The sequence below is a fragment of the Nanorana parkeri genome, unplaced genomic scaffold (genome assembly GCF_000935625.1).
Source record: "Nanorana parkeri isolate BGI_ZX_2015 unplaced genomic scaffold, ASM93562v1 scaffold828, whole genome shotgun sequence".
NCBI lineage: Eukaryota > Metazoa > Chordata > Amphibia > Anura > Dicroglossidae > Nanorana > Nanorana parkeri.
In genome coordinates, this window is record NW_017307096.1 from 148,580 (window position 1) to 163,128 (window position 14,549).

The following is a 14,549-nucleotide window of genomic DNA, read 5'->3' on the forward strand; positions in this document are numbered from 1 at the left end:
CAGACCAGAGTTTCAGGAAGTAAAGGGAGATGGATTCATCTGCCCTTAGTGAAAATGACCACTATGAGAAGAAGCCTGCATTTATCTATAAATATCTATTTGTAGATGCCATTGCTAAACATTTCTAATGGTACCTTTGTTTTTTAAAATAAAGGTGTTGTTCCTCTTTGAGATTAAAGGAGAACTATGGGGTCAGTGTTTTTCCCCATAGTTCTCCTTAGGGTAACGGGAGGACACAAACTAGCATCCTCCCATTAGCCTAAGCTCAGTATACCGCGAGCTACAGCTTGCGGTATACTGAGACGCCGGAGCGGATCACGACTTAGATGACGGGATCCGCCCGGATTTTCCCTGGATCCTGAATGGTTGCTTTTTATGATCCTTAGTTCAAAAAGAAAAATGAAAATTCACATGTGTAAAATTATTGCAACAAATATCCTATGATTCAAAAGTTTATGACTGTGGACCATATACAGTACATTTTTATGGAGTACTGAATTGAACTAATAAATATGAACCAGCAGTGAGGGAGGTACTTAATGTTTGCCAGTTTTTTTGAGTTAGGAAAAAACAAACAACATAGGAGGTATTTTTATCCTAAAATGGACAGTTAGATTAATATACTCTATACAGTACTGTGCAACCATTTAACTAAAACTGAAATGCTTTTAAAAATAATGCCATTATTAGTTTTTGTTAATTTCAAAAACTTCCAAGAACTTCCAAGAAATTGAGGTAAAAAGAAACAAATATATATACATTTAATATGACATATTGTCATGGCATGGCAACACCTTGCCTTAAATACAGCATCAGTTCTTTTAGGTATAATTGCATGCAGTTTCCAAAAGTTCTTACATGACATGTTGTTTCCTGGAGAATAGGGATGAGATGAACGTACCTGGGTTTCGCGCATGGGAAGTTTCCCTAACTAAATGTTTTAAAGTTCATGTTAACCCCATTGAAGACAATTGGAACCAAATATGTAAAATCAATTCTGGCCATATTGAAGGCTATTAGGCAAGGGCTTTTCAAACAAAAAGGGGATCTGGGTACTGCCTTGGGGAACATGTACCAATGCAAAAACAAAATTCCTGGTAGCGGGGATCAATTCTTTTAATAATACTTAAAGAGCAACATTAAAAATGCACAATTCCTTTAAATAACATGTTTGAGTGATGCCCTAATCCTGCCTGTGATGTGGCACACCTGTACTATGTTCTACCGCACAATGTACTACAGCAAAACTGATATTTCCCAAAAACTGGGCTAAGTTGCGCGCCGGACTCTGGGCTTAGGTGCGCGCCGGACTCTGGGCTTAGTTGCGCGCCGGACTCTGGGCTTAGTTACGAGCTGAGTTACGAGCCGGACTCTGGGCCTATTTAGGCGCTGGACACAGGACCCACCTGAGACCCCACACAGCCCACCTGAAAGTGGCCCTGCAGAGCACACCATACATGCTGCACAGCCCATCTGAGACTCTCTATGGCGGGCTCTGCAGGGGTCACAGGATAGGCTGGTTGGGGTTGCATCTCCCTCCCAGCTCCTCTTACCTGCTCCTGCTGCTGGTGCCTGGCCTCCTCTGCCGCCAGACTGGCCAGAAGTGACGTGATTCCCCGCTACCTCTGGCCACTCGTCTGTGTCGCTGTCAGGCTAGTATAGTGATGGCAAATGTTTTTGAACCCGAGTGCCCAAACTGCAACGCAAAATCAATGTATTTATCTCAAAGTGCCAACACTGAAAATAACTTTAGTATTGCGTTGCAGTTCGGGCGCTCGGTTTTAAAAAATGTTCAGCATCATCACTGCCTTCAGCAAAATAAGGAAACGCACATACCGTATTCAAATAGTTATACACTCATTAACCACTTGCTGCCTGGAGCAATTTCTTACATTTGCACACATGATAAAATCTGAATTTTTGGGTAGAAAACAGCTTCGAACCCCCAAACAATTAAATATTTTCTGAAAGCAGAGGCCCTGTAGAATAAAATGATACTAGTTGCAATTTTTTATGTCATACGGTATTTGCGCAAATGTTTATCAAACCAGTATTTTTAGGATAAAATACACTAAAATGAAATTTAGTGCGCAGAATCAGAATATAATGGCTAATTTTTTGGTACAATATAAAAGACGGGGTCACGCCGGGCAAATAGATACTAAACATGTTAAGCATCCATGAAACCGCCAAAAACTACAATAACCAAAATTTTCCATAAGCGACGCTTTAAATGCTTTTACGGCTCATCAGTTTAGTGCTATCACTGATTGATGGGCCTAGAATTATTGCTCACTCCGACGCACGCGACGATACATAACATGCGTGGCGTAATTTTTGTTTTTGCATGTAGGCACATCCGACGCGTGTTTGTGTTGTATGTGCGTGCACGTGGGGAAACGGGAAACTTAAAAAAAAATTTTTTTGCATTTTACTTTTTTTTTTAATCACATAGGGGGCTAACAAGCCCCTTATGTAATAGCACATATAATGTGACAGGTCCTCTTCATGGAGACATCAGGGTTTTTTTTTACCCCTAATGTCACCTAGGGACCCCAAATAACCTGAAGAAGCAGAGATCTGCTTCATCAGCTTCTTCTTCTGGCTCTAAGGGGTTGTCCACACCACTTGCAGTGTGTCCCAGCCCGATTCCGGCCGGAACACACTGCAACACATTGCGGCCGGCTCAATTTTTGCTGGGAAGGAGGGGGGTGGCGGGCCATTGAAGTGAATGACGCAATAGCCACGCCCTCTGGCCACAATGCGATCACTCGCACGGGTTTGCAGGGCACATTGTGCCTGCGCCCCGATGTGGTCAAAATAGTGCTTGCAGCATTTTGACCGCACCGGAACGCACTGCAGGCAGAATGTGCCCTGCGATCCTGTGCGAGCGATCACATTGCAGTCGGAGGGCGTGGCTACGGGCCATTCACTTCAATGGCCCGCCACGCCCCCTCCTGCCCGGCACAAAAGTGAGCCGGCTGCAATGCGATGCAGTGCGTTCCGGCCGGAATGCACTGTAAGTGGTCTGAACAGGCCCTAAGAGCCAGAGACTGTGTACAGTGACACCGGAAGTGATGTAATGCACATCACTTCCGGGCCAGTGATAGGAGGAGAGATCCGCAGCTAGAAGTCACTGATCTCTACTTCGATCTGTCAGGGGAGAACCTCCATGCGTGGCCTGGGCTCACACGAGGGACAGATGAGCCCAGGAAACTGACGGTGGCACCGTACAAGCGATTCAGCTCCTGTACAGACGCCGGATCGCTTGTATTTAAACAGCAATCATCATCTGTTTAACATGGTACAAGAACATGGCTTCAGGAGCAGCCGTGTTCTTGGTATAACTACTTCCAGCAGATGACGCACAATTACGTGAACCCGTGGGAAGTGGTTAAAAAAAAACAAAAACAAAAATACACGTGTAATGAAACACGCACATATCACACACTCATTAAAAAACACACACATAGCTTCATAAAAAAATCACACACATTCATTAAAACACACACAATAAAACACACACACATTAACAATTAAAATAGTTATTTTAAAAAAAACGTCCCCCTCTCCTGCTTACCTGTTTTGCACGAAGGGGGGCTGCATCCCTGGGTCCAGTGGAGAATCAGTGTCATCTGCACTCTGGCTGATGCAGACCATACTAATCGATCCCAGACAGTTAGCAGAGGCACCACGAGTGAGCGATCAGTATGATCTGCATCAGCAAGAGATGCAGATCATACTGATTCCCCACTTGACGACCAGGGAATGATTTTCATTCAATATATTGCCTGTTTGGAAATATATTAAATGAGATTTGGGCGCTTGCCAGGCTTGCCAAAAACTAATGTACAGTGGAGAGACCCCCTGGGGACACCGGAGGAGGCATCCCAGGTGAGGGTCTGGAGTGTGCGGGCCCCCCGGCCTCCTCCGGTGCTGCTGGGGGGCCCGGCCACATCCTGGCCTGTCACTTGTATGGCCGATACCCATGTAAGGTGCCCGGGCCCCTAAGGCTGGCCGGGCCCCTTACATCAATATAGGCCGTACCCCCCTTGGAGCAAGTCAACCTTTTCAAGCATGCATATGCAAGTAATAAAAACAATAATAATGGAAAAATATAAAGTAAAATATATGTAAGTATATTACAGGAAAATGCCTGCAGAAGGGTGACATGGCAAAAGATGTTAAAAATGTCCCAGAAGGATCATTGGGTCTAGGAATTTCCTAAATAGAAATCCACCTGAAAAAGCCACCAAAACCACCAAAGCCCCTAAAGTGTGCTCACAATGCATATCAGGTGGAAGGAGGAAGGTCCAGGCAAAAAATCCCAGGTGTGGGATTCCTGCCACCACCAATGTTTAGCCCTGGAGAAAAGAGGGACACACGTGCAGGCATCCCATCTTATTCCCCTCCACATCCCCCATCCTTGTCTCTTGGTGACATAGGGATAGTATCTGGGCAATATCAGCATATGGGAGAAGGCTGACATTTGATCAACCTGACACTCTTCTACAATTAAAACTCTGAAAGATAAAAAGTAATTGGGTCTACAATTTACAGTAATGGGTTAGATTTTTGCTGGAGATAGAGTATATACTACAAGATCTGTTTAGAGTGGTGAGTGCTCATTACAGAAACAGCAAAAAACTTCTGGGAAATATTAAAGCTTTTGTAAGTGGTGATCACCAAAATGTAGCCATAATATATAATCTCTACATTTACAAGTAAATACAGTTAATCAGAAAGTGCAAATTACTTCTCCCACATTTTAGCCTTTTGAGAAATTCAAATGTATTCTTGCCATTGTTTTGAGTTTCTAAACTGTCCTCCAGCAGGCCATTATTTGCAGGGATTGGAGTTTGGGTTTACCTGGGTTCATGCCGCCAATCTGTTGTGGTCATTTGCCCACCTGGATTTTCACCACTTTTGTCCATAAAGAAAACAGGTTGCCATGGCTGTTCTCTCTTTACTACTTTGTGTGTTACTGGCCAAATCCATCCTACTTCCAATCCAACTTCTAATTCTAAATCATCCTAACTTTCTTTGTTACATGTCTGTTCTAGGTCAGTGATTCAAAGTATATACAACAAGGAAAACCACGTAACTAGCATTTTAAGAAGAAGGTCAGAAACTGCATGTAGATCTTAGTAAAGGAAATGTTTTGTCACAGGTGCAATGTAGCACACAATGGTACATGTTACAATGAAAGCTCACATCAAGATGTTATTTCTTTTCTCTGTGAACTGCTGTCCTGGCTTCCGGCTCTGTCTTGGTGTGATCTACTTTGAAAACTTTACTAGTAAGTTGTCAGTTCTTTACAAGGGTGTCAGTTCCATAAAGAAAACCTTTAAAATTATATAACAACTCTTTTGCTTTCTTAACAATTTGACAACTGGAGTACTACTTGTAGGAAATGACTACTGTTTCAGTTTTAGTGGGCTCTTTAGAGGTTTGACCAGTTGCAATTTCTGTTTATTTAGTATCTAGTTTAAATCTCTTTTTCTGAAGATTTGTGCTGTGCAAGAATGAAGAAATTATGTTTACTCTTAGTTATGTTTTATGCATAAGAAATATTTCAGTATGCTCATGTATTTAAGTTTAATAATACAAACATGAATATACATTATTGAAAAAAGTGAATTAGACATTGCATGGAAATTGTATTTGTAACATTTTAGAAATAATGTATGAAAATATGTCCAAAGCTAGTGATTTACTGTGAAACCCTATACAAAATAAATCAATAATAATCATTATATGTAATGTTGTTTTAACGAAAATGCCACTATATATAGTTATAGGCAGTAAGTTTTTAAAGGCAACATGAAAAAGTAATCCACATATAATCTTTTAAGAAATATTATATGTGTTTTTCTGTGACATTGAATGATCACTGTCAGTGACATTTAGTGACATTTGGGATCAATATGTTGAAAATAGAAATATTAACAAAGAGTGGCTTCTTAAAATTGCATTTTTGCAATAATGCTTGGCATTCCAATATGTTTCTATAGTAGATGGATAATTCTGATGAAGCTGTCCTTTCAGGATACTGTCTCAACAGAAATGTTCAAGTGTTAAGGACTCCTGTTGGCTCTAGAGTGGTAGTGTGAATACTAGTGATGAGCCGAACACCCCCATGTTCGGTTTGAATTCGAACCATGCATAAATGGACAGGTGTCCATTTACACCCCCCATTTACCCTTAACTCTGGAGAGGTCCAGAAAAACAAATGAATCAGAGATCCGTTTCACGGGACCTGTTCATTTCGGATCTAAGGTAATCTGTAAACTGGCACATGTCCATTTGTATCCGATTCCCCATAGACCAACATGGGTTCCAGTCATTTCAGTTTTTTCCCTCCATCACAAGACATCCACTCGGTACTGCTCTGATCAGGAGGGATCTGTGCATTGATCCCCTCCTGATCAGCCCATGTCAAAGGGGCTTAAAGAGAAAGGACTAGTTTAAAACTGCTTGTTTAACATGTATGTATAGCATACACTTTTTCAGTTTAGGATAGGGTATAGAAAGGATAAAATTCTTCTCAATCTATTTTGTCAGTTAATTTTTTGATGTATTTGTACCATTGGAAATAAAAAAAATTCAATTTCTGTCCCATGCAACAGGAAATTAGAGAAAATCTCCCAAAATTAGGAGCATTTCCATAGACAGTTGTCCCAGAACATTTGCCCAGATTGGAAGATTTCCTCTCATGTCTTGTTCTAGGAACAACTCTAATATTTTGGATTTCCTCTCACTTTCTTTCTAAGTGACAACAAGCACCAGTACAAAGAGAGGGGCAAATCTACTCAATAAGCAAAAAAAAAAGAAAACAACTTAACACAGGGTTAAACTCTTCCCCAGTCTATTAAAAAACTAAACAAAAGTTTTGTCTAGTGCATGTTTGTTAGATAGGACTTTATTAGTTACTACAATCAACATAAGGATTATATTACATCCTATGAGCCAATTACAAAGCAATCCAGTAAATCTTAAGGGTTTAGAAACGTTCCTTACAACTGTACATAAATTATTTATTTTATATTTGCATTATATATGCATTCAGGTATGGAAAAAAATGTGAGTGCCTCTTATACTAGAACAAATAGCTTCCTTGATAGTGCTGAGAGAAGGGCTTATCAAAATGCCATTGAAGTACAAGCTGTGAGATGTAACTTTAATTAGTGAACAAAAGATGCAACAATTTGGACGAATGTCTGCATGATGAACTAAAAGGTCAATTGCATTTGTTTGGTACATTTTCTACAATGACCCAAAAAAAAACTCAAAGTCAGACAGTATTCTGCTTATGTCAGCAAGACACAGGTTAGCAGACACATCCTATTATACAGGTGCCCTCTGGGATGCCAGCAGCTTTACTTAGCTCCAGGTATGGTAAAAAAAAAACATAAGTCAATGGTACAGTTAGTAAAATGTTATTCCTTTTATAGTAGTGGTGAACAACTATCTACAGTTTAAAAACATTTATTTCTGCAGGCAATTTATCTGAAGATCATGCCATAACAGTATTTCTCACTGTGTCTGTCAATCTATCTGAAGAATATTGTTCCAAATATATTGTTGAAAAATCTATACTTAGTCTGTAAACTTTTTATAAGGCACATTGATTCTTTTGAAAATGTTAGTTACATAGATTTTAAAAAGACAGATGTCCATTAAGTTTAACCAAAGTCATAGGGGTCTATTCACTAAGCTGCCATAGGCAGCTGAGTGACTCACCGACCCCAAGCGAAGTGAGCCAAACGCTGTTCGGCTATTCACTTCAGGCTGGTACGGCTGATTCCAGTCGTATATCGGCTGAAATCAGCCGTACATCGGGTGGCTTCGGGTCGGCCAAACATGCTGAGCAGAACAGAAAAATTGTCAAAAAAGTAGAAAAAAAATAGAAAATGATTGTGCGGAGCTAGCAGTGGCAGCTAGCTCCGCCCAACTGTTTTCTATTAGCCGGGCGGTTCTGCTGCTATAAAAAAAAAAAAAAGAAACCCCGAAATCCTCATAGGAAAGCATAGCTAGATTCCTATTGGCTATTTCACTTTGCAATAGCCTATAGCAAACCAGCAATTGCACCCGCCCTCTGCTGCTGTCAAACACCAGACGGGGACCTGATGGAGAACTGCAGGTCCCCCTCTTGTGATTGACAGCAGCAGTGGGCGGGTGCAATAGCTAGTTTGCTATTGGCTAATGCAAATTGAAATAGCCAATAGGAATCTAGCTATGCTTTCCTATGGGGAAAAAAACGAACAGGTAAAGGTTTACTCTGCTCGATCGAGCAGAGTGAACCTTTCTGTGAGAAGGTGTTTCTCTCGCGGCTGGCCAGGAGCCTATTACACTCCCAGAGCATCCGGGGGAGGAATGATAGATGCGTTCCTGGTTACCAGGTAACCAGAAACGACATCTGTCATTACACACTGAGAACACGGAGAGGCCGCTCTCAGTGTGTAATAACAGCATCCCTGGTTAGCTGGTAACCAGGGACGCTGATCTGTCTTTTTTATTCTGACCGCAGCCAATGCCTCCGATGTCAGAAGAAAAAAAAAAACAGAGCAGGGAAAGGTTTACTCTGCCTGATCGAGCAGAGTAAACCTTTCTGAGAGAAAGTGTTTCCCTCCCGGGTGGCCGGGAGCCACTATAGGGGGAGACTCCCGGAGCGCCTGGGAGAGTTGGGCTGTCTGGAGATCAGTGTCCCTGGTTACCTGCTAACCAGGGATGCTGATCTGTCTGTGCAACTGCCCGGAGCCAGCCGTGAGATGACGGCAGGCTGTCGGCTGGCCAATGGCCGGCCATTCGGCCAGCTTCGGCTTTCACCTCGGCTCAGTCCAGCCAAAGCATATGCCTTCGGCTCGACTGAGCTGCTCGGCCAACTTTGAGAGCTGTATGGGCTATAGTGAATAGCCCGTACAGCACCCCTTTGGTTCTACTGAACCGAAGGGGTCTTGGGGCCGAAGGATCAGCCGAAGCTACGGCTAGATCCTTCGGCAGCTTTGTGAATAGACCCCATAATAATTGAGAACCTGCATTCAATTTTGTGCATTTAGAAACATACCCAGCATTATTTTATCTACTAGCTGGCTAGAATCAGCTTCTGTGGAAGTCTATTCCACACTTTCCCAGGTCTTACTGTAAATAATGATTTCCATATGCAAATGTTGAACCTCTTTTCTTCCAGTTGCAAATAGTGTCCCTGTGTCTTTTACAATTACATTAAAGTGAACAACACTTCACCAGGTTTATAATATGGGCAACATAGGTATTAATAAAAGGTGATCAAATCAAATACAATTTTTGTAAGAAAATTATTATTTGTAAACTTGTTGCAAAGTGGGAATCCTGCAAGTAACAGCACTTCTTGTTGAAGGCTGACCATGCTAACCTGCTGCCTTCCATTTAGCAGCAGTGTTGTCACATTACATGTGTTCTCCTTTAGTTGGCTGTTGGGCTGCCTATCAAATTGGCAGTCCAACAGCCGAATTAAAGAGTTCACATGGCTGTCTGACAATTTCAATAATTAAAATGCACTAGCCTAGTGTTGTCAGCCTGCAACAGGAAGTTATGTTAATGGCTGAATTTCTAAGTGAAAAACATTACAATAGATGCATTCAAATTATTTAAGAAAACTGTATACAGTGAGGCATGAACCTAGATATATTAAACAGTAGAATTAGGTTTTACATTCACTTTAACCATCTCTTCTCATGGGAGAATAACTTCAGTCAATCTTTCCTCATAGTTGAGGTCCTCCTTTTATTTAGTTGCCCTTCTCTGCGGCCTATCCTGTTATATCATTTTTGTAAATGATTGCCCAAAATGTATACTTGAAAATAAGCAAAAAAGGTAAACAATCCTATTTCAAGTGTTATTTCATTAACAATGAACCTGTCATGAGAGAATTATGTGGACTGCCATTGCTGACCATAGTCTAATTATGCTAGGTGTCTGTTGTTCTGACCTTTAGTTTAAATATGTCACTGGTATTGTACAGATCATGGAACTCAGAAAAAAGTCAGAGCTCTTGATCTATTTACCTGTTCCAGGTGGCTGACCAAATCTAATGAAAGACTGAGGCTACCACTGGAAGTATGCAAGAAGTATGCTAGATATTTCAGAAAACAAATTCAGCAAAGGCATGAGAGGTACACGGGGCACTTCTGACGTTAGTTGTTAACCCCTTCATGACTGAGCTTGTTTTTAGTTTCTGTTCAATAATGACTGACACTTTTAAAATTTTTGCTGTGTGATTCTTCCACGACAGTAATATACTTTCTTACTAAGTGCACCCACACATATTATATATTGATTTTTAGAGGACAGATAGGCCATATGTTTATATCACATATGTGTGCCTAACTCCTCATTTAAGATGAATAAAATATAAAAGAATTTGAAAAGAAATGTAAAGAAAACACTTTCCCCCAGCTTTGATTATTATTATTATTTTTTTTAGAAAAATAGCACAGCAAAAACAATGCATTAAAATAAATCTATTTATTTCTCCTCACCTCAACATCCCTAGGATTTCAGAAAATTCTCCTCACATCCCTAGCATTTCAGAAAATGTTCTTTACTTCTTAGTCTAAAGCTAAAAGCTAACATTTAAATATTTTTTCTCTAAAAGCTAATAGTGGTCACCTGGCATACAATGTCACTGTCACTAAGTGACACATAGGGGTCTATTCACAAAGCTGCCGAAGGATCTGGCACTTCAGCCATACCAGCCTGAAGTGAATAGCCGAACAGTGTTCGGCTCACTTCACTTCTGATCGGTCATTCACTCGGCTGCCCTCGGCAGCTTTGTAAATAGACCCCTTAGTATCCTGCTTCCTCTAGTAACAACCTTAGAGATGGCCAAGATACATGATGGAAGTAACCTTGGCTCCCACTGATGAGCACTAAAGTAAGAAAAAATACCTTGGATGAGAGAATGAATAGGCATGCCAGTTTATTATCTAAAACATGTATTCCCCAAAAAAGCTCAAGTGTAGCCTTTTTCAGGTGTGGCAAGCAGGTAGGGAAACTGGCAAGATCCATTAGGGGCATTGTGGAAGACATAGAACATACTTCAAATGGAATCAAAGTATGCTGTAGCAGAAAATGTGAAATAGCAATTTAAGTCTATTTTATGAATATGTATAGAAAACTTGCCAATGGTAGGAACTAGGGATTCATAGATACCAGTTCAGATACCAGTGCCAATACTTGCATTTTCACGAGAACTTCCAGGGTTGCAGCGGTTGTAGCTGCAACTGGGCCTATTGCTCCACCACTGTCCTGAAACCATTAGTCTATATTGTTTGAGAAAAACTGTCACATGACAATAAACAAATAGTTATCAGTAACTGGTATCTGTGAGGACAAGTATTTATACTTGGTCTGGAAAAAACAGTATTGGTACATCCCTAACATATGTTTTAGGCTAACATTTGTTAGCCTTATTTGTGGGAGGAGCTCTACACATTTAAAAACCCCACCGCTTCCCCTACTCACCTGTTGGCTTGTTCGTGGCATCCCATGGTGTCTGTACTGACCTCCGTTTTCACATCTTCACGTCAGACACAGCTGCTTCTCCTGCTCGTGAGGTCCCCGTTCAGCTACCTTTGGTCTGTGGCTCGCCGGCTTTCAGTGTCTCGTTCTCCAGTGTTCAGGTGCTGTTCGGCTGCTGCTAGGCGCAGCAATTTTGAAATCTCAGCCAGGGTTCCGGCCTATGAGTATGAGGAATGTCTGCATAAGCTATTTGATTTAACCATTTCAAATACGTATTTCCTCATTACGCTGTTTAATGTCAAAGTTGAAAAATCATTGTTTTTACCACATGCATATGTTGTTTGTTTACGTGGTTCTTTGTTTTTCTGCTTATTCATAAAAAAAACATTAATATTAAAAAGAAATAGATTTTTTATCATTTTGTTTTACCAATCCCATGGTATATCGATGTTCATCTCACAGGTTTCTGACAATTCGCCCCACGTTGTCACTGATGCCGCAGCCTCTAGGGGCTGCTCTGCTATTTGGTTGGCCACTCGCTGGCCTGAAGAGGTTCCTCAGGTTCTGAAGTTCTCTCAGACTTCCTCTCTTTTTGAAATTTACCCTATTATTGCTGCAGCAACTGTTTGGGGGCACCTCTGGACAGGTCAGACAGTGGTTTTCCTCATAGACATTCAAGACACTGCAGATATCATCAATAAAGGGAGGTCCAAATCATTGGTTATTATGTCATTTATGAGGAGGCTGATATGGTTATCCTTACAGCTCAGCTTTAATAATTTCTGTTCGTTCATTCCTGGGAGTGCTAATACTTCAGCTGATGCCCTGTCCCAAATTAACTTTACCATTTTCTTTCAACAGCATCCTGAAGCAGACGATACCGCGACACCTGTGCCACAGTACAAGCCTGTCACATTATCAATAATTCATTATCCTAACACTAAGGGGTCTATTCACAAAGCTGCCGAGGGCAGCCGAGTGAATGACCGATCTGAAGTGAAGTGAGCCGAACAGTATTCACTTCAGGCTGGTACGGCTAATTTCAGCCGTACATCGGCTTGCTTCGTGTGGCTTCGTGTCGGCCGAACATGCTCAGCATGTTCGGCGGACCCGAAGTGCAGAAGGAGTTCGAAATTGTACCCGCCCTCTGCTGATGGACCTGATGGGGAACTGCAGCAGAGGGCGGGTACAATGCTAGTTTACTATTGGCTATTGCAATTTGAAATAGCCAATAGTAATGTCCCAATGCTTTTCAATGGGAATTTTTTTTTTTTTCTATTCTGACATCGCGTGTCAGAATAAAGAAAAAAAGGCACAGCACTGTTTCTCTCCTTGGCGGCCGGGAGCAGGAGACTCCCGGGGCGCCAGGGAGAGTTTGCTGTTTGGAGATCAGTGTCCCTGGTTAGCAGTTAACCAGGGACGCTGATCTCTCTGAAAGTGACCGGAGCTGTCAGAAGCAGGCCGAGCCGCCAAAAAAAAAATTTTGGCCATAGGAATGCATTACTAGATTCCTATTGGCTATTTCAATTTGCAATAGCCAATAGCAAACTAGCTATTGTACCCGCCTTCTGCTGCTGTCAACAGTAGTTGTGGACCTGATGGAGAACTGTAGCAGAGGGCAGGTGCAATGCTAGTTTGCTATTGCAAATTGAAATAGCCAATAGGAATCTAGCAATGCATTCCTATGGCCAAAAATTGTTTTTTGTTTTTTTTATTCTGACACGATTCCGTGTCAGAATAAAGAAAAAAAAGAAAAAGCAGTGTTTCTCTCTTCTGCTTTCAGCGCGGCTCAGCCGAGCCGATGCATATGCGTTCGGCTAGGCTGAGCCGCTCGGCCATGATCGGGAGCTGTACGGGCTATTGTGAATAGCCCGTACAGCAGGCTCTCGGTTCGAATTAACCGATGGACTCCCGTAACCGAAGCTAGCTGAAGGATCGGCCGAAGCTACGGCTAGATCCTTCGGCAGCTTCGTGAATAGACCCCTAAAAGAGCTTATGCCTAGAGTACCCTAGGTTGGACACTAATGGTGACATTAAGCATGTCCTGTCTTTTGTGGCACACTGTCACGCCAACCTTAGCTTATCCCACAATACGATTAAGTTGTACTTGGCTGGCATTCAGAACCATATGTCCCTATTAGATACAGATAGGCCCTCAATCTTCTCAGCCCACCCTGCCAAAGCCATACTCAAGGGGGTTCAAAAGTCACGAACCAGGTCCAGCGTTACCCCACCTCCCCATCTCCGGAGAAATGTTTCGGGAATAGGACAAAATACTTCCCCAAACACCCTTTGACAGACTCCCCAGCCCAGTTCTGAAGGCAGCCATCTATTTGGCATTCTATGGCTTTCTCAGACCAGAGGAATTTACTGTCACCCGATTATAGGCCCCTGCTCTTGCCAGGAGACAACTGATTCACCACCCTGTGTATTATAGTCTACATTTGGAACACTCCAAGACCCTGCAACCCAGCCAAAGGGTGGAGCTAAAGTATTTTGTCACTGGTCTATCCTGGTGTCCATTTAAGACTCTTGATCAGTTAGTAGTTGCTCAGGGACATTCTACTCCAGATAGCCCCATTACCCTTTCTAGTAGGACCACTTAGTTCCTCGTAATTCGTACAGCACTTTCGCATTTTAATAGCTAATATGGGTCTTTACCCTGAGCAACATTCAGGCCATTCATTTAGGATTGGGCAGCCTCTGCAGCATCCCGTAATGGGGTACCAGTGTATGTCATCAAACAATTGGGCAGATGGAACTCAGCATGTTATTGTAGATACATGCCCGATCCACAGAGATGGCCCAGGCGTTTGCTGAACTGGTTGTTTAAAGTTGCTCTATTATAATAAATCCTGTTTCCCTTATTTCTACAGTGTTGTTTTGCAGCATTTTAGGCATGCTGACCATAGCGACCACGGCACACCACAGGTCGCATTAAATAGGTTGGTTATCTCCATGATCGGTACGTATCAGTAGGGCTCTGACTAAATACATTTTATATATATATATGTATATATGTATATATGTATATATATATATATGTA